Source organism: Pseudophryne corroboree, chromosome 5, assembly GCF_028390025.1.
Source record: "Pseudophryne corroboree isolate aPseCor3 chromosome 5, aPseCor3.hap2, whole genome shotgun sequence".
NCBI classification, from domain to species: Eukaryota; Metazoa; Chordata; class Amphibia; order Anura; family Myobatrachidae; genus Pseudophryne; species Pseudophryne corroboree.
In genome coordinates this window covers 586,086,262-586,107,216 of record NC_086448.1, presented here as the reverse complement: position 1 = coordinate 586,107,216, position 20,955 = coordinate 586,086,262, and positions in this window count along the sequence as shown.

Below are 20,955 nucleotides of genomic sequence, written 5' to 3'. Positions count from 1 at the left end.
ATAAACCCAATAGTCTTTTTTAATAGGTCATTTTCTTTACTATACAAATCCCACCAAGGCCTCCTCTTATCAGGTGATGACTTTAATGAGTGTTTAGTTTGCTTCTGGACAGATCTCTTTTTGCTGCCTCTAGTTCTCCTAATGTCTCCATGCATCTCACCTTTGGGAAGCTAATCTCTGTGACTCCTATCAAACCCTTAACCCGCCCTCTCATAACCACTCAAATTCTACTCCAGAATAGATATGATCCTTGGCTCTACCTTCATCAATAAATGTTTACATGACTCTATTAAACCAAATCTTTAGCTGGACCATATGATGGTCATTGCTCTTTTTGATCTTCTGAACTATCTCTATAAGTACTGTGTATTTGCCTGGGTTTGCGATAGGGGCATTAGGTCCTACCACTTTGATAGAGGGAATCTATGATATTTAGTTAGTGCCCAAATGAGCTGGGATTTAGTTTGATGTTTTGTTTTGTAATGTACAATAAAACTGGCCATGGCTAGATTGTATGAAAATCCTGGACTGCTGTGTTGTTTTCCTGGCTGTTGTGTGTTTGGAGATGTCCATCTACCTAAGGAGAGGGCACCCCTATCCTGATCTCTCCACAGGACCTACTTGTCCACCAACTTCCAAGGCCGATCCCCCTTATTTTCTGGTAAGCTCACAAAGCACTAGTTAGGAGTCAGATAACCAGCAACACCTCTCACTGTAATGAACTTCACAAATGTACAGTAAACTTGCAAAACTTACCCAAAAACTCCATCAATCAGAACAGACCCACAAGATCCATCCTACGGACAGGAACAATCTACTCCTGTTGTCCACCTATCACAATTTCAACCTCCTTTATTCTGATAAAACTGAAAAGTCCATCAGTTGAACCAACATTACAATGAGAAAAGTAACAAATTGAACATAAAGCCTGCAAACAAATTTAAACCCGTATATGGTTTTCCCATGATAAAATATGTCCATAATACTTTACAATATCACCCATTTTTAATTTTACTACCAAAGAATTTGTAACAAATATCCTGAGACCCAGCAGACTCTGACCCCCCTTATTGTGTCCAAGATTATCTCCCCTCTTACTCACTGTTGTGTCTCACTCATGCCATCCACTATAAACATTCCTATCATGAGGAAGACATTTTTGTGCTCTTTAAGCACAAAAACCATCAAAAGCTCATGGGATGGATGGATATTAGATGTCTTATTACCAGATGTCCCAAACTGTCTTAATCCAACACATGAATTAAGCTTTTAATAACATCTTTGAGGGCCAATACTTTTACTGTGACAAAACCAGGGTAAAAATTACTGTCGACAACAAACTAGTTAAGGACCCTTTGGTCTGTTCTAACTACCATCCAATGTATAATAAACATTTATCTAAAGACATTTGTCAAAGTGTTAGCTAATATATTCAATCCTCTACTCCCTTCACAAATCCATCAAGACCAAGTGGGGTTTATCCTATCCAGGCAAGCAATGGACAACACTAGATGTACTGTTTATATTACTCACTAGATAAAAAAATCTTTAAAAAAACCCTCCTCTTGCACTTGCCCTGGCCTCAGTAGGAATTGTTTGGCCCTTTATGTCTCAAATACTTCTGAATTTGGTTTTGCTGGTAAATTTTTAGATTTCATTTTGTTTCTTTATCACAACCCCTCTTCCTCTATCCTGTCTGGCTGTATGCTATCAGACTTTACCTTGGTCATAGAAATCTTAGCCTCTAGCATCCAATCCAACCCTTACATCACTGGAACTACTATAAAATATCTTTTTTTCTTAGAATATATCCTTCTCATGCTATCATGGCTCTTAAACTCTCTCCCCAGCCCAGACAAAGAACTGTGTATGAGGTCTCTGGGTTAAAAAAAACTGAATAACAGAAAAAACAATAACCAATTACCAATTTTTAATAATCTTACATTCAAACAAGGCAAAATGTATTTAATAAAAAATATCAGAGCAATACACATTTTTTTGCCCATTTTTAACAAAATCGTAATGATAAACTTTTTTTCTACCAAAAAAACATATTATTACAGTGTAACACAGGGTCTGATTCAGAGTAGTATGTAAACCTAATGGTTTGCGTACTACTGTGCTCTCGATCGGTGCAAACACAGGATCTGTACTGTGCATGGGCCTGCCTTATACTGCAAGATCACTCACAGTTCTTCAAAGCTCCAACCTGATTGGCAGACAGGCTTCAGCCATTTCGGGGTGGGCAAAGGGTGGGGATGGCGAGCATTACCAAAACCAATAAAGTGTCATCCTCATTTTCTGGAAGTGCTGAGGCCAGGGTCTGCATCTATTGATGCAGGTTTCCAGTCCCGGGCTATATAGCTGCAAATGCCAATATGAGAATCCTTAGGCTCACTCAGCTGGCTGATGGTTTCCCAGAGTGATCTAATGCCGCATATTAAAACGCAGCATCCGATCACAGAAAAAGACAGAAGGGATCTATTTACACAAGTCCATTGCTGTACCTCTGTGAGGCATTGCTTATTAAGCAGGGGTGGGGAAGCATTTGATTCTTCTGCTTGATGAGCTGGTGGTGATAATGGGAATTAATGCAGTCTTATCATCTCTTCCTCCTTTAAGTTCTCAGGCCTTATGTCCTCCATACATAATTCAGCATGTAGAATTTGTGTAGTTTCTGTGTGCAGAATAACCATGTATAACATTTTTTGCAGAACTTGTTTATTATTTGGTTAAAAAAAAAATTTTGTGCTCTCATTTCTATTTTCCACTCAGGAACCCTGCCTTCAGTACTCACGGGTGATTATACTGGCCATTTTTTAGCTCCTATCATATAATGGGGGTAATTCTGAGTTTATCGCAGCAGCAAGTTTGTTAGCAATTGGGCAAAACCATGTGCACTGCAGGGGGGCAGATATAACATTTGCAGAGAGAGAGATAGGTTTGGGTGGGTTATTTTGTTTCTGTACAGGGTAAATACTGGCTGCTTTATTTTTACACTGCAATTTAGATTTACTTTGAATATACCCCACCCAAATCTAACACTCTCTGCACATGTTAAATCTGCCTCCCCTGTAGTGCACATGGTTTTGCCCAACTGCTAAAAAAAATTCCTGCTGCGATCAACTTGGAATTACCCCCAATATCCAAAATGAAATACAATTACACATAAAATATTTGAAAACTACAATTAGCCACACTTTAGCCAAGTAGGACCGCCATCAGATAGACTCGTTGGAATATAAATAATACTCTAAAATCATCAAATCTATTCAGCCATTAATAGGTCCTCTAAGTGAGCCTACAATTACATAACCAAAACTATACCCAACAGAGGTAGAATAGCAGCCATAAAGCAAGACCATGGAGCTAGTGACGGAACCCAGAGGAGTGCAAAAACAAAGCACCAAAAGTCATGAATCTAAAATTATCAGCAGGTCATCTGATAACAAATGTATACCATACCATTGAGTATAATTAAAAGACTCAAAAATACATTGTCGAAAATCAAGACATATGGTTGAGATATAATTCTGCCATTTCTCAAAGAACTTTGAAACGCATATTTATTTTTCCAGTGGTTTAAATACAGTCCATGTTAAAGACATAGAAAAGCTTTCCTTTAAATAATTTCAAAGTAGGAGGTTTTCTAGCAATCCACAGTTGTAATATAGCTTTACAGGTCATAACACTACCTTTTCTTGTAGAGGGAAATACTTTCTGTTAGGTCATAACACTTATAATTAGCAAAAGTTTTTGACAACCCTTTGTTGCTGTCTGATTTTCCTGTAGAATTCCGAATATCGCTAATACATCAGTAAATGGGATATAATTCACCAGGTGCTCTAGAGCATATTTTCTAACCTGTAGCCGAAATACTGGAAGACGTAGGCAACTGCAAAAATAACGATACAGGTCCAGAGGGGTATGACCATGCGGGCAAGATGGTGAAGTAGCCATTAAAGCTCCAAACTGATGATAAGGAAGAAAATATGCTTTATGGAAATGATTAAGAAACATCTCTTAATATTGTGATGCAGGAATTTCCTGGAAGAATTGAGTGTTTTCAACAAGATGTCAAACAACAATAAAGATGGAATAATGTGCAACCAAAACTTGGTTGCGGTATCAGAGTTGTTCCAGAAACTTAATGACACAGGAGCATGATCTGAGATCCTCACCTGCGAAACTCACTTGCACCATTAAATAATTAGAAATACGTAAATAATCTATCTGAGGTAATGAGTTATGGTCCTGCAAGAGATGCTGTGGCTGTACCATTCAAAATTCTCCAGGGGTCACTAAGCTGAAGAGTGGTCTTGAGAGTGTATATGTGATACAAAGACAGAGTAAGTGTCTGAGTTACCGGTGGAAATGTATAAATAGTGGGATCATCCCCAAAATTTAAATATCCCATAATAATCAAACTATTGATCAATATCTGAATTATTTTAGACAAAAATTGTCCAGAAGATAGATTCAGGGCATACAGGCTTACTATAGTATATTTATGACCTTCAATTTCCACATCCACAATCAAAAACGCCCTTCAGGGTCAGATAAAGTATCAAGTATCGACTAGTGTAGATCGTGGTGAAATAAAATGTCCACACCTCTAAATTTTAATCTATAACATGTCAAAATACATTCCCCTATCCAACTTCAGCAAATCAATATTTAAAAAAAAATGCTATTCAATTTTTTTTCACAGAAAACAATATAGTGGAATCCATTTACTTAAACCTTCTGAGGATCCATCCTAAAAACAGAAAAAAAGAAACAAAAAATAATATAGAACCAGAAAATAGCATGGTGTGGCTTTGAGCCCTTAATAAATAATAGTTTAATACAATTACAAAAGAAGTTGTGACATTATTAGTATAATGCATGTCAACCCTTTGAAATCATAACAGTCAGCATGGCATTGAGAACATAAAGAAGTTTGAAATATAACAGCATAAAAAATTGTGTAATAACGTCTGCATAATATGAACCCTCAACAGTCAACTGTGATATGCTGCCATTTCCAGGGAATGTTTTAACCAAATATATATGTGATAATATAGCACAAAATACATATGGTCCAATATTGAATGGCGCTACCAATGGTGAGCTGCAGAGATGTAAACTGATTAGGTCACTGCCCCAATCAGTAAATGCACATGAACAAACAAAAGGTTTACATCTCACTTTGCGCTCTCCAGTGTCCTCAAATTCTTCATAACATGCAGATGTACTCCTCAGTAAGATGTAATATGTAAGAAAAAATATAAATACAACAATGTGTAAATCTATATAAATAAGTCCAATTGGATGATCTCCAACGTGCCAAAAACAAGAAGGTGATAGATCCTCTCCCCAGCATGCATCAGAAGGATCCCTCAGCAAGTATTCCACACCTCAGGTGTCTTGATAATAATAATGGATGCTCATACGTATGCTTACATAAATATTGTAGGCAATTGCACATAAAGGTTTCTTTCGTGATTTCTTATTGGACAGAAGTCTAACATAGATTCATCATGGGGTGTCTCAGAAAAAATGGAAAAGAGACATGTATGTGGTTTAGAAAATGTAGGAACCAATTTTATTTAATAAAAAATAAAAACTGTCCCTTACCCTATCAACATGTGTGGGAAGATGGTGCCTGGGTGTTCCTGCACAATGTTGATGGGATATGGACAATAAAAGTACTCTGTACAATGCATTTAAATGTACTGCAATGTCTTTGTCAAGTAGAGTGCTATAATAAAACACTCTTCTAAAAACTGTCTATGTATGCCAGGTCCTGCAGTCTCCTGCTATGCTAGTAGGACTGCAGTAGCAGGAGCATTTCTGTTCCCAAGTTCTTATCTATAATTGAAAGTAATATGCCTCACAGATATAAATGACAACAGTTAACAATTGACATAGATATATCGATGTTACAGATATACAAAGAAAAAAGTATGCCTAAATACAGTACAGAATGACTGACAGTGAAACACTGAGTAGTTATCCAAATACTGTACCTGTCACAGCCTCTGACAGAGACCCCAGAATCAGAACTCGATTCTTACCAGTTTTGCCTCTAGTGAAGACCCAACGTGCCGCTCCAGCTTTGTGGGGAAGAGCTGGCTGCATCTCTACTTTGTCAGCCGCTCCAGTGTCTGCTACTGTCAGAGTCTTGCCATGGCTGCGTCGGGGACTATGTGCTAGTGGCATTCCATGTGCTGGGCCTCCTCCTGGATCTTCAGTAAGGGAGCCAACATGTTGCCAGACATAAGTTGACTGGAGTCTGTCCAAACCCAGTCAGCCTGTAGACCAGCTGATTACAACTGTCAATCCCAGCTCCTCTGTAGAGATAAAAGTGTGAGCTTCTCACAGTCATGGTTGCCAGTGCCACAAGTCACACAGCTCTGCGTGTGAGCCTTGTATCTTTGCCCCTCAGATAATTCAGTTGGCATTATTGATTCCTGACATCTCTGACATTTCTGGAAGTCTACCCAGTTCTTGCCTGGACTTCTGCTGCTATCTCCATTAGTTTCAATCTGATACCTATCTCCATTGGTTTCATTCCGATACTTGTCACCATTGGTTCCAGACTTATACCTACCTCCATCAGTTCCAATCCGATACCTGTTACCATTGGATCCAGCTTGATACCTATCTCCATTGTTTCCAGTCTAAAATCTGTCACCATCGGTTCCAGATTAATATCAATATTCACTGTTCCAATGTTATTAGCATCTCAGTCTGATCTTCCAAGTCTCTGGGTCACAATCAGTATTCTACATGTCTCAGTTTCCTGATTCCTGACCACCCAGAGTTTGTTGAGTGATAATGATGAGTAATGCAGTCAGGGGGCTGAAAGCTGCACATTGGGTGCCACAAAGCAAAACCTCCTTGCGGGGGTCCCTAGTGAAACCCAACAGCATCTTAGACTTTGCATCCTTGTTCTGGGTCTCTGTCAACTGCTCAGTGCTAGTTTAAGTTCCCTACAATACTACCTCTGAGATCTTCCAAGCGTTCAGTATTTTCTGGTTGTGGTTCCAGCTGGACACTGTCTTCATTTATATGAAGGAATTACATAAGACCCTTTCATTTCCAACACTACGTTAATCAGACTCCTCACAGCTTTGATACTGGTGTGCAAACTCCAACATACCAGATCCTGACAATAACAAAGGTATCTTAAAGAGCTGCCGCACTGCTCGCAGTGGCTCACAACCTCCTTCTAGGTCCTACCCGTCGCTAGTAGACCAGGATGCCAAAGCACAATATCCTCTTCCCAGGTCCCGGCTTTCACTAGGAGACAGGGATGCCAGAGTGCGAGGTCAGGAGCCACTTAGCAAGCTTGTCCTGGCTGTTACTAGGAGACGAGGATGCTAGTATGCGGCTAGTAGTGGCTGCATTTAGTATTGTCAGTATTGGTGTCTTGCTATGGGAAAAGGGCAGCTGTTAGAGGTGAAGACATTTGTAGTGTAGTTCTAGGAGCCAGAAGCAGTTTCTCAGGTGTACCATAAAATCTTAAAACATGTAAATAGAAATGAAAGTACCATAAGTGCTCTTACTATGGCTATCAATAGCAAACACGTGAAATAGGAATAGTCCTCAATGTAGCTAGAAAGTCTCTGTGCACTATCGATGCAATCCTAGAAGCACTAGCCCTTATATCAAATGGAGTCCCCAGGAATCAAAGAAAGTTCAAACAATATCATGAGCCTCCACAATGTCCAGACTTTTGAAGCCCAACTTAGAGAAAAGATTGAAAGTAAGGGAAGGCTTGGAGCCACTAGTCATGCTTTTCCTGACCGTCATTAGGAGACCAGGGTGCCAGCATGCGGCTAGCAGTGGCTGCATTTAGTATTGTCCCAACTGGTTATGGTTAGCATTGACATAGACTTGTTTTCTCCTATGTGCAGCCCCACAGCTGCAGCATATTTTATACTTAGGGGGCTTGTCTCTCTTGGGGCTTATTGATTGTTCTTTGCCTGCAACAAAAAGTAGGGCTAAGCCTTCTTGTCAGTTATAGCATTATGCCCTGGAGTTTGCTGATCCATGGTGAAAACTCTGTGCTGCCTTAGTCCTGGTTTCACTCTGCCTAATCTGATTGGTTTCCAGTTTCCTGCCTTTGCTGCCTAGTTTTGTCCATAGTAATCCTTCTGTGCTGAATCTGAGTCCTGCCAGTATATCTCCTACTGCCACTTGCAACTTAATCTGCACTGTCATCACAGCTCCAGCCCTGCTACATTTACTACTGCAAGTATATTTCATCTACTCCAGCCTATATCCTGTGGCCACCCGGTTAATTGTTTAAGCTCTTACTACCCTGAGTTAAGATCTGGTGGCATCTCAGTATTGGTGAGATCATCTCTTGTTATGGGAAAAGGGCAGCTGTTATAGGCGAAGACCTCTGCAGTGTAGTTCCAAGAGCCTGAAGCAGTTTCTCAGGTGTACCATAAAATCTTCAAACATGTAAATAGAAAAGATAGTACCATAAGTATTCTTACTATGGCTATCAATAGCAAACTTCTGAAATAGGAATAGTCCTCAACAGGGCCGGCTCCAGGCCTACTAGCACCCTGAGCGAAAACATGTAAAAGCGCCCCCCCCCCTCGTGCGCGCGCCGAAGGCGTGCGCTCCAGCAAAAGTGGGCGTGGCCTCTTTGGAAAGTGGGCGTGGCCTCATGACTTTATATTATTAGGCTATAAATAAATATGTTTTCACACCTTCTCTACGCACACAATTAGCAGCCTTACACATAGGAGGGCAAAATGACGTACATACTGTAATGCTTTGGTGCTCATCTATGAACATGGCAAAGCATGGACAGTGCGCGCCGAAGGCGCGCAGCAAAAATTTAGGGGCGTTGCTTCGTGGGGAAGGTGCGTGGCCACATAAGTGGCAATTCGCATTACACCACACAGTAGTGCAGTTAATACACACTGCACCAGGTAGAACCTCCTAGACACTTTGCGCCAGGCAGAGCACGTTAGACACTTTGCGCCAGGCAGAGCACGTTAGACACTTTGCGCCAGGCAGAGCACGTTAGACACTTTGCGCCAGGCAGAGCACGTTAGACACTTTGCGCCAGGCAGAGCACGTTAGACACTTTGCGCCAGGCAGAGCACGTTAGACACATTGCCTAGCCACAGACGCCTAGCGGGAACACTACATGATATGCTCCCCAGCCGTGCCAGCTACACATGACATACACATGACATGCCCCCCAGCAATGCCAGATACATAAATGGCCACACAGTGCCAGATATGTAGATACAGAAAAGCCCCCACAATGCTAGATAAATGCCCCCACAGTGCTAGATAAATGCCCCCACAGTGCCAGATAAATGTCCCCACAGTGCGCCCCACAGTGCCAGATAAATGTCCTCAGTGCCAGATAAATGCCCCACAGTGCCAGATAAATGCCCCACAGTGCCAGATAAATGCCCCCACAGTGCGCCCCACAGTGCCAGATAAATGTCCCCACAGTGCCAGATAAATGTCCCCACAGTGCACCCCACAGTGCCAGATAAATGTCCCCACAGTGCCAGATAAATGCCCCCACAGTGCCAGATAAATGTCCCCACAGTGCCAGATAAATGCCCCCAGTGCCAGATAAATGCCCCCAGTGCCAGATAAATACCCCACACTGCCAGATAAATGACCCCAGTGCCAGATAAATACCCCACACTGCCAGATAAATGCCCCCACAGTGCCAGATAAATGTCCCCACAGTGCCAGATAAATGCCCCCACAGTGCCAGATAATTGTCCCCACAGTGCGCCCCACAGTGCCAGATAAATGTCCTCAGTGCCAGATAAATGCCCCACAGTGCAAGATAAATGCCCCACAGTGCCAGATAAATGCCCCCACAGTGCGCCCCACAGTGCCAGATAAATGTCCCCACAGTGCCAGATAAATGTCCCCACAGTGCACCCCACAGTGCCAGATAAATGTCCCCACAGTGCCAGATAAATGCCCCCATAGTGCTAGATAAATGCCCCCAGTGCCAGATAGATGTCCCCACAGTGCCAGATAAATGCCCCACAGTGCCAGATAAAAACCCCACACTGCCAGATAAATGACCCACAGTGCCAGATAAATACCCCACACTGCCAGATAAATGTCCCCACACTGCCAGATAAATGTCCCCACAGTGCCAGATAAATGTCCCCACAGTGCCAGATAAATGCCCCCCCACAGTGCCAGATAAATGCCCCCATAGTGCTAGATAAATGCCCCCACAGTGCCAGATAAATGCCCCCACAGGGCCAGATAAATGCCCCCACAGTGCCAGATAAATGTCCCCAGTGCCAGATAAATGCCCCAGTGCCAGATAAATGCCCCCAGTGCCAGATAAATACCCCACACTGCCAGATAAATGTCCCCACAGTGCCAGATAAATGTCCCCAGTGCCAGATAAATGCCCCAGTGCCAGATAAATGCCCCCAGCAGGGCCGGCTCCAGGCATGTTCCAAAAGAGCGGACGCGCAGGGCGCCACCCTTAATGGGCGCCGGGCGCTGTCACCGCTATATTGGAGCCTGGAGCCTGGTCCTGTGTGCCTCCGTCCCCGGCCTGCCTCCTGGTCCCACTCTCAGCCAGCAGCCAGTGGTGCGCGTGCGCGCACGGCGTCAGGTCCTGGCGCCGCACAGCGCGCATAGCGCGCGCTGAGTTTATAGTGTGAAACTGTGAGCCCACCCGCCGGAGGCACCCCGTCCTCACACAGCAGGAGCAGCAGCCGCCTCCGCTTCTTCCTCCTTCCCGCCCAAGCGAACCATCGGCAGCAGCGCGGTGAGCATGGGGGGGTGTGAGGGGGGTATCTGGCACTTGGGACATATTTGGCACTTTGGGCATATCTGAGACTGTGTGGCATGTGTATCTGGCACTGGGGGGCATGGTGTATCTGGCACTGGGGGCATATCTGGCACTGTGGGGCATGGTGTATCTGGCACTGTGGGGCATATCTGACACTGGGGCATGTGTATCTGGCACTGTGGGGCAGATGTATCTGGCACTGGGGGCATATCTGGCACTGTGGGGCATGGTGTATCTGGCACTAGGGGCATATCTGGCACTGTGGGGGCATTTATCTGGCACTGTGGGGACATTTATCTGGCAGTGTGGGGTATTTATCTGGCACTGGGGGCATTTATCTGGCACTGGGGCATTTATCTGGCACTGGGGACATTTATCTGGCACTGTGGGGACATTTATCTGGCAGTGTGGGGTATTTATCTGGCACTGGGGGCATTTATCTGGCACTGCGGCATTTATCTGGCACTGGGGACATTTATCTGGCACTGTGGGGGCATTTATCTGGCACTGTGGGGGCATTTATCTAGCACTATGGGGGCATTTATCTGGCACTGTGGGGGGCATTTATCTGGCACTGTGGGGACATTTATCTGGCAGTGTGGGGTATTTATCTGGCACTGGGGTCATTTATCTGGCAGTGTGGGGTATTTATCTGGCACTGGGGGCATTTATCTGGCACTGTGGGGACATTTATCTGGCACTGGGGGCATTTATCTAGCACTATGGGGACATTTATCTGGCACTGTGGGGACATTTATCTGGCACTGTGGGGTGCACTGTGAGGACATTTATCTGGCACTGTGGGGACATTTATCTGGCACTGTGGGGCGCACTGTGGGGGCATTTATCTGGCACTGTGGGGCATTTATCTTGCACTGTGGGGCATTTATCTGGCACTGAGGACATTTATCTGGCACTGTGGGGCGCACTGTGGGGACAATTATCTGGCACTGTGGGGGCATTTATCTGGCACTGTGGGGACATTTATCTGGCACTGTGGGGACATTTATCTGGCAGTGTGGGGTATTTATCTGGCACTGGGGTCATTTATCTGGCAGTGTGGGGTACTTATCTGGCACTGGGGGCATTTATCTGGCACTGGGGGCATTTATCTGGCACTGTGGGGACATTTATCTGGCACTGTGGGGGCATTTATCTGGCACTGTGGGGACATTTATCAGGCACTGTGGGGTGCACTGTGGGGACATTTATCTGGCACTGTGGGGACATTTATCTGGCACTGTGGGGCGCACTGTGGGGGCATTTATCTGGCACTGTGGGGCATTTATCTGGCACTGTGGGGCATTTATCTGGCACTGAGGACATTTATCTGGCACTGTGGGGCGCACTGTGGGGACATTTATCTGGCACTGTGGGGGCATTTATCTAGCACTGTGGGGGCATTTATCTAGCATTGTGGGGGCTTTTCTGTATCTACATATCTGGCACTGTGTGGCCATTTATGTATCTGGCATTGCTGGGGGGCATGTCATGTGTATGTCATGTGTAGCTGGCACGGCTGGGGAGCATATCATGTAGTGTTCCCGCTAGGCGTCTGTGGCTAGGCAATGTGTCTAACGTGCTCTGCCTGGCGCAAAGTGTCTAACGTGCTCTGCCTGGCGCAAAGTGTCTAACGTGCTCTGCCTGGCGCAAAGTGTCTAACGTGCTCTGCCTGGCGCAAAGTGTCTAACGTGCTCTGCCTGGCGCAAAGTGTCTAGGAGGTTCTACCTGGTGCAGTGTGTATTAACTGCACTACTGTGTGGTGTAATGCGAATTGCCACTTATGTGGCCACGCACCTTCCCCACGAAGCAACGCCCCTAAATTTTTGCTGCGCGCCTTCGGCGCGCACTGTCCATGCTTTCCCATGTACGTAGATGAGCACCAAGCATTACAGTATGTACGTCATTTTGCCCTCCTATGTGTAAGGCTGCTAATTGTGTGCGTAGAGAAGGTGTGAAAACATATTTATTTCTAGCCTAATAATATGAAGTCATGAGGCCACGCCCACTTTTCAAAGAGGCCACGCCCACTTTTGCTGGAGCGCGCGCACGAGGGGGGGGGGCGCTTTTACATGTTTTGCTCAGGGTGCTAGTAGGCCTGGAGCCGGCCCTGGCCCCCAGTGCCAGATAAATACCCCACACTGCCAGATAAATGTCCCCACAGTGCCAGATAAATGCCCCCACAGTGCCAGATATGCCCCTAGTGCCAGATACACCATGCCCCACAGTGCCAGATATGCCCCCAGTGCCAGATACACCATGCCCCCCAGTGCCAGATACACATGCCACACAGTCTCAGATATGCCCAAAGTGCCAAATATGTCCCAAGTGCCAGATACCCCCCCCCACCCCCCCATGCTCACCGCGCTGCTGCCGATGGTTCGCTTGGGCGGGAAGGAGGAAGAAGCGGAGGCGGCTGCTGATCCTGCTGTGTGAGGACGGGGTGCCTCCGGCGGGTGGGCTCACAGTTTCACACTATAAACTCAGCGCGCGCTATGCGCGCTGTGCGGTGCCAGGACCTGACGCCGCGCGCGCACGCGCACCACTGGCTGCTGGCTGAGAGTGGGACCAGGAGGCAGGCCGGGGACGGAGGCACACAGGACCAGGCTCCAGGCTCCAATATAGCGGTGACAGCGCCCGGCGCCCATTAAGGGTGGCGCCCTGCGCGGCCGCTCTATTGGAACATGCCTGGAGCCGGCCCTTGTCCTCAATGTAGCGAGAGAGTTCTCTGTGCACTATCGATGCAATCCTAGAAGCACTATCCCTTATATCAAATGGAGTCCCCAGGAATCAAAGAAAGTTCAAACGATATCACGAACTTCCACATTGTCCAGTCTTTTGAAGCTCAACTTAGAGAAAATGATTGAAAGTAAAGGCAAGATTAAGTAATGGGATGGAAAGGAGGTACGGGGAAGGGGGGATAAGAATAGCACAGAAGGAGGATATGGCTAAAGAAATGGGGAGGATTAAAAAGATATGCAAGAATATGTTAGTAACAGACAGAGTTAGTACCTGTGGAGTAAGAATAAAGAACAGCATCCAGCGATTATTACCGCTTGTCACCAAACAACTCCTGAGGGAGAAAAATGCAGCTCACTACCACTCACGCTGTGATCTCAAAGGGGGGCGGCCACTGCCTGTCACCAGCTGGCTCTAGCAGAGATTAAATCAGCCCAGGAGATGTAGCTTTCAGCCAAAACAGCAGGCACCCTCATTGCAACACCCTCACAATCAACCCAGAGGGTGATGGCAGCAGCCCCAGGGAGAATGCTTCCAGTATCAGGAATCACCACAAGGTCATCAGAATACCAGGGATGGGGTGACTATCTCTGACAGCCGGCTCCTCGCAGACAGCAGGACTTTAGGAAATAGTGACTGAGACAGGTAGAGGGCCCACAAAATGTTCAAGCCAGAGGCTTCTAAGGCACCCAAGGGGCACATGTATCAAAGCTTGGATAGCAATAAAGTTCCAGTCAATCAGCTCCTAACTGCCAGTTTACAGGCTGTGTTTGAAAAATGACAGAAGCTGATTGACTGGCACTTTATCTCTCTCTTTGATACATATGCCCCCAAATCACAGAGGGAAGTTGACAGCCACTCCACCACCTTAGTGGCAGGGATCAAGAAAGATCCTGGAAGGTGAGCTGCTCTCCACTGCCCAGAGTCATCCTTAATAAAAAGTAACAGCTATCCTCTATGGTCCGTTCAGGTCAGGCAGGCACTCAAAAGGGAAGACACCTGGGAAAGTAGTGGTTGGGTTAGCCACCAGGTCAATCATCCAAACACAGACTGTAGAAAATGGTACATCTGAATATGGAGACAGAGAAATGCCACACGCAAACAAGTGAAGGCTGGTCAGGTATCGGGTATCCAGCAGCAGATCCAGGGAAACAGGCAGCTAGCCAGATGACCCCAGTGGTTAAAGCATGGGTGCTAAAGCAAGGGAATTAAGCAGTTATACAGACATAAGGTATAATCAGCTGCCCCAAATCCAGTGCCAAGTTCCATGCCAAATGCTTGGCAGTCATGCAGGCCATCACTGTAAGTGCCACACTCCAGTAGAAAATCAATTTTCCAAGATGATAGAAGCATATGGGGAATTCACTCCACTCAAACTGTAAGATGGTGCAGAAATCATTCCAAAAGTGCCCAATTATTGAAGGATTATAGCAAATTCTAAGAGTCTCACTTGGGAGACCAGCTAAAAGGTGGTCATACCAGATGCCCCACCCACCGGAACTTTTAAAACAATCAATTTTGATATTAGTTGCAAACAAGTTGCCAAGTATCATACAGTATGTTTCAACAGGATCAGCACATGTTCGCTCAGTCAAGCATCTTTCCAGAAGAGCTGAGGTTTGCGTTGTGAGAGTAGATGAGCCCTTGAAGTATCTCAATGCAATAGAGACATTTTGTTATTGGAGTCCCACACAATTGGCAAGTATTGGGGTAAATCCCCATTTCGCTGATGACTAGATCAGGGTCCGGGAAATCCAAAATGTTGGAAATCCTCAACTCTCTTGATTCTGACCAAAACATGACAGGGATTGGCATGTCTGAGATTTTAAACATTCTGCTTTTTGCAGATTCCAAACCGGATCACCAGTCATCTATATCCTCTGATGGCAGATTGGATTGCCAATCGGCAGGCTGGATTGGCAGAATGGGGGAAAGCTGCCTTGATATATGGCCTGCATTACTTTATCATACTTACCAAACTAAATGAAGTAAATATGCAATTGCTTGTAATATAAAAATTATTTTGATTTGAGGGGGGGTCGTAGTTGATATCATATATACTTATGACTGTGTATTACTTTTTGAAAATGTTGCAGGACAGTAAAATGTTTAATACATTTTTGTTAGAGTGGCACGGATAATTAGTTATAATTAGTTATGAAACTGATGTGTAGTAATTGTTGAATTTTTTTTTAATAGTGCTTCACACAAGAAACACTGTTGGTGTTGGTGGGTTTTGCATATGTTATGTGCACATGAATGCCCTAGATGATTTCTGGTGGTAGTATTCCCTGCACTGACTCCTCATGTTACAAATAGTCCATTTTTGGAGGGGCACCACCAGTACGACTGCAGGATTATACTTATCAGCCATTATAGCAATATTTGACATTCTAGAGCACAGGTTCTCAAACTCGGTCCTCAGGACCCAACACAGTGCATGTTTTGCAGGTCTTCTCACAGAATCACAAGTGAAATAATTAGCTCCACCTGCTGACCTTTAAAAAGGTGTCTGTGAGTAATTAATACGCCTGTGCACCTTCTGGGTTACCTGCAAAACATGCACTATGTGGGGTCCTGAGGACCGAGTTTGAGAACCACTGTTCAAGAGAGATCCATGGAGACAAGTGACTGACAACTGCAGTGACATACAGTAGTGATGTCATGCATTGTAATTTTTTTATAGTGCTGTGTGTCCCAACTCTATCGCTGATTGTGATGAATTTTTTTCTTTTAGGGAGCTGTGTAGAACTCTGAAAAGTGCTTTTCTTTGTGTGCATTGGAGATGCTGACCAAATCTTTTTCTGTGTTCACATTTCTACTTACTGTAGGGATCATTTTATACAGTGCAACAGGGAAGCTTTCAGTTGTAAGGCATGTTATCCCTGGGTGCCTGCCATTCCATTAATTTCATACTCTGTCCTATAGTATTGTTGTTTTAAAAAAAAACTATGATATTTACAGTGCATTGGACTGCTTGTCAGGGTTTGCCATATTGTTAAGTATTCTGTAGTGCCATATTCATCCACTGCTATTCAGCACTGTACTGTAGTTTCTATTAGTAGAACAATCACCACCCAGTGGTGAATCTGTGTATTGCATGCTGTGGATCCTCTTGTGAATAATCACGCCTTACTTCGCCTGCCTGCGCTAAATGTATGGCACGATTAGGATGCCTATATGGCACAGTGGCAGCAACGATGAGCATGGCTACATTTGCACATGAATGTTAGCATGAGATAATGCTTATCTACACACTGTCAGAACATGATTACTACTAATGGTATAAAAGTAGACCACTAATGGTCATGCAGTTACTTAAAACAATGCACAATACTCAGTAGCAGCAAAACTCAGAGTATAGAAACTTAAGACTAAGAACCTGATTCTGAGTTGGACACAGTGTTGATGCAGTTTGCCAATGTTTTAATTCTGCGCATGCATCTGATTCATAGAGCACACGTGCCCTTATATCAGCGATCAGAGATGCAGTACAGACTTGCACACAGGCAGTGGTGGATTTCTTACTAGGGCACCAAAGCATGTGCCTAGGGCAGCACTTGCTGGGGGGCCAGCACACCAGGCTGATGGGGCCAGGTTATTCTTTTTTGTCAATAGGACTTTTTTCAGATTATATTTTGCAAATGATGGGAGTGGGACAATTGGCAGAAAATTGTGGTCCGAGAGCTGGTAGTAGGGTGAGGTTGAGGCTTCTTTGGGGGACTTGAGGCATCCAGACTGGTCCACAAAATAAAGGGGGCAGTGATAACTGGGGGGGGTGGCCAATAATTAGCCTAGGGTGGCCTGGCCCCTAAATCTGCCCTTGGATACAGGGATGCATGTGAATTTTAGCATGCATTCCTGGGTGGTAACGGGAGTGGCAAAGCCATCGAAGACATATCACCGACATGCGGTTGCATTCAAAGAAGTTGAGCCACTCACACAGGAGGCCATACTCAACAGATAACAGCACCTGACTTACATCTGCTGCAAATGTCAATTGTGACACTGATGAAGTGACTAAAGATGAAAACACACTCAAGATGCCTCAAGTGAACATCATGGTATTGTGAGAATCAATCAGGGCATAAGATGAGAGTGCTCCTGTGTGCAACGCATATTCAGCACTCATTATAGATAATGACCTTAGTGTAAATTGTTTTTATGCATTAATTATAATTTTGCCTTTTCCTTCCATTGTGATTTAAAAACTGTTTCTTTGTTTCCGGTACATTTGTGTGCTTTAAATTATCTCCTCCTGTTGTCTAATTACTTTAGGGATTTACAGTTTGTGTTTTGCTTGCAGTTCTACACCAGTCAGTTGTTGTTATTATTATTATTATTATTATAATAATAATTAATGCTCAATTTAAATCTCTTGAAGCTCTCATTATTAAACAATGGACTCATTTTGCATTTATACAAAGCTGTAGGTCAGGGAAAGGCTATGGCTGACACTCCAGCTGCTGTCTGTGGATCTATACATCCAGCATGCCCTGGCACAGTTTTAGCATGCCCTAACTGCATATTGCCTTACCCTGATGTAAATTAACTTGGACTGTGTTTCATGCCCTTATCATGGACTAGTATTCTCAAAATAATATATCAGACCAGGATGTCCTGCAACTCTCTGGATTTACAGTAAGGGACATGGAAATACCATAATATTACAGACAGTACTGTATACTGAAGGCATCTGCAATCAAAACACAATTTGCCTCTGCTGTTGCATAATCAGCATGTCTGGCTTGAACTCTAATTTGGCTATGCAGTAAATGCTGTTGTTCATGTACTTTATGAACATAAATGTGTGATACTTTATAATAATTTGCTTTAATCATCTGGTAAAAAAATGACCTCTGTGTAAGACACGTTAAAGGCAATGTTATCATCACTGTAAGAATAGTCATTACAGCAATACAGGAGTTAAGCCAGGCTATAAGGCTTATTTGAAAGAACATTTACATAATTTATAACAAATGAAACAGAAGTAACTCTTTACACATTCATGCAAAATTAAACAAATCCGTGCATTATCCGGAGATATTTGGCAGGCTCCTTCTGCCAGCATTTTGTACCCATGACATAAAATGATTAGACTGAAGAATGACAAAGTGGTCAAGTTAACTCGGGAGTGGATCATTATAAAATGCCCTTGGGAAAACATTAAATAGTATTGTGGTTTCAGACAGATGGCAATACAAATCCATATACCATATATATATATATATATATATATATATATATATATATAGTCTTAATTTTGGCAACTTCTTTTTTTCATTTTTTCTTTTTTATTGATGGAAATATATAATCACTTATACTTAACTCAAAAGTATTTGAGTCAAAATGTAATTGATTTTTTTTTTACATTTAATTTGTACACCCTATAGTGGCTTTAGTCAAACCAATAATTCAGATTTCTTTCACGTTTGTTTAAACTTGCAACTATATTGTGTTTTAAACTGCTAACATTGTGTTTATCAGCAACAAATGTAGGGATGAGCAAAGTTATGTCATTATTTCATGCAAATGAGTTGTGCAGTAAAGAAACCTGTTTCATAGAAAGGCAAAGTTCTGCTGCAGAAAAAAATCACAACAATTGCAACAATTGCACTGGTAGCATTCTAATGGAGGTATGTGCATGTGTAGTAGAAAACTCACAGGAAAAATGGCACCATCCTCATTATCCCAGACATATGCACATAGGTCCTCTCCTCTGATAAAGCTCTCATGCCTTAAATGGTTTGCGTGGTATTCCTTCTTTTTTTAACCTTGATTTCTCCCTTTCTATTCCCCAACCACATATCAGAGTTTAATGAATTAGTCATTCTTTTTCTTTCAATTAGTAGCAATTTATTCTTTCATCAAGCAATTTCATCTTTTCTTCTTTCAATCGAGTTGAACAGGGACCACTGATGAACAGCAATTTTCAAAAAAAAATTCAAATCTTTATCTGTACTTTGACAGGGCTATTTTTGAACATAGATATTCTTATATTCAAGTCATTCCAAGGTGACTTTTTGTGTGATTTATTGTAGGTCTTTTTGCTCCTGATATTTTATCTTCTTAGGTCTCTTGCAGGTTGTAGCATGTTTTACTGTCTATATTTTGTGCAATCTCATTTGTTCTCTTTTCTGATGAGTGTTTAAGTCCCTACCTAACAAGTAGCTTTTTTCATGCTTGTTCTAGATGGATTCACATCTGTGCATCTTTAGTTGATTATGATGAACTTGCCAGCTCTCCAGGAAATATTACAAGATTATTAAATTGTATATCCTTCCCCTTACTGGTGCTTTGGAATGTCTTTTTCTAATTTGCTTTTAAAGTTTTGGGATCTTCTTGAAGTTTTTTTTTTTTGTAAATGCATTATCCAAGCGCAGGACCTCTCACAGGCAGATACATTTATTTTTTAAATCAATTGAAATATTTTAATTTAATTTACAGGTTGAGTGTCCTTTATCCAAACATCCAATATCTAAAATATTTGGAAATAAAAAAAATATTGATCATGAATGAAATAGTAACACCTTTGCTTTCTGATGGAATCATGTACACAAATTTTGTTTCATGCACACAATTATTAAAAAAAATATTTTATAAAATTACCTTCAGGCTCTTGGTGTGAAGTGCATAAGAAACATAAATGCATGTTGTGTTTAGACTTAGATCCCATCCCCAAGTTATCTCATTATGGTATGATGGTATGAAAATATTCCAAAGTTCTCTATGTCATGTCTGGGGGGGATTGTCCTTGCTTATTGAACTTCTGGACAGATGTAATCAATGTCTCCCAGCAAATTTTAGGTACTATAATACCTATAGACCCTGCATTTTTGGCAATATGGGTGCATAAATATAAAAAGTAATTACTCCACCACCTTGGTAAAGTGGCATGCTCAGTCATCCCAGTACTCTGGAATTCTTCCAAACCTCCTACACACAAGGCCTGGTTCCACAAAGTTATTTTACAGTATGTCTATGGAAGATATATTAGCCTCCTCAACAGAAAAATCTACTGATTTTTCAAGCACCTGGCTCCATTGGTTGGAATTTAAGTCCTAGGCTAATTATAAGACCTACATGTCCGTGATCCTACCAGACATGTGATCTGAGCTCCTGGATCTTCAGATTAATCCCATTCTTTTCTGTATAATTCATGGTCTACTGATTTTTTTTCTTCATACTCCATGACAGCTGATCCCTCTTTTATCTCTCTTCCGAATGCATTCTTCTCATAAACGCACTACTTCTTTACTTATTTTCTTTCTTTTTTTCTTCCTAAATTGCTGTTATTTTTATAGAGATTTATATGTTATACCATGTGTACTATGTATTTTATTGGACTGATTTTTTTTTTTATCTCAGTCTTGATTGATTGTTGTTTATTTATTACAGAAAAACCTAAATGCTAA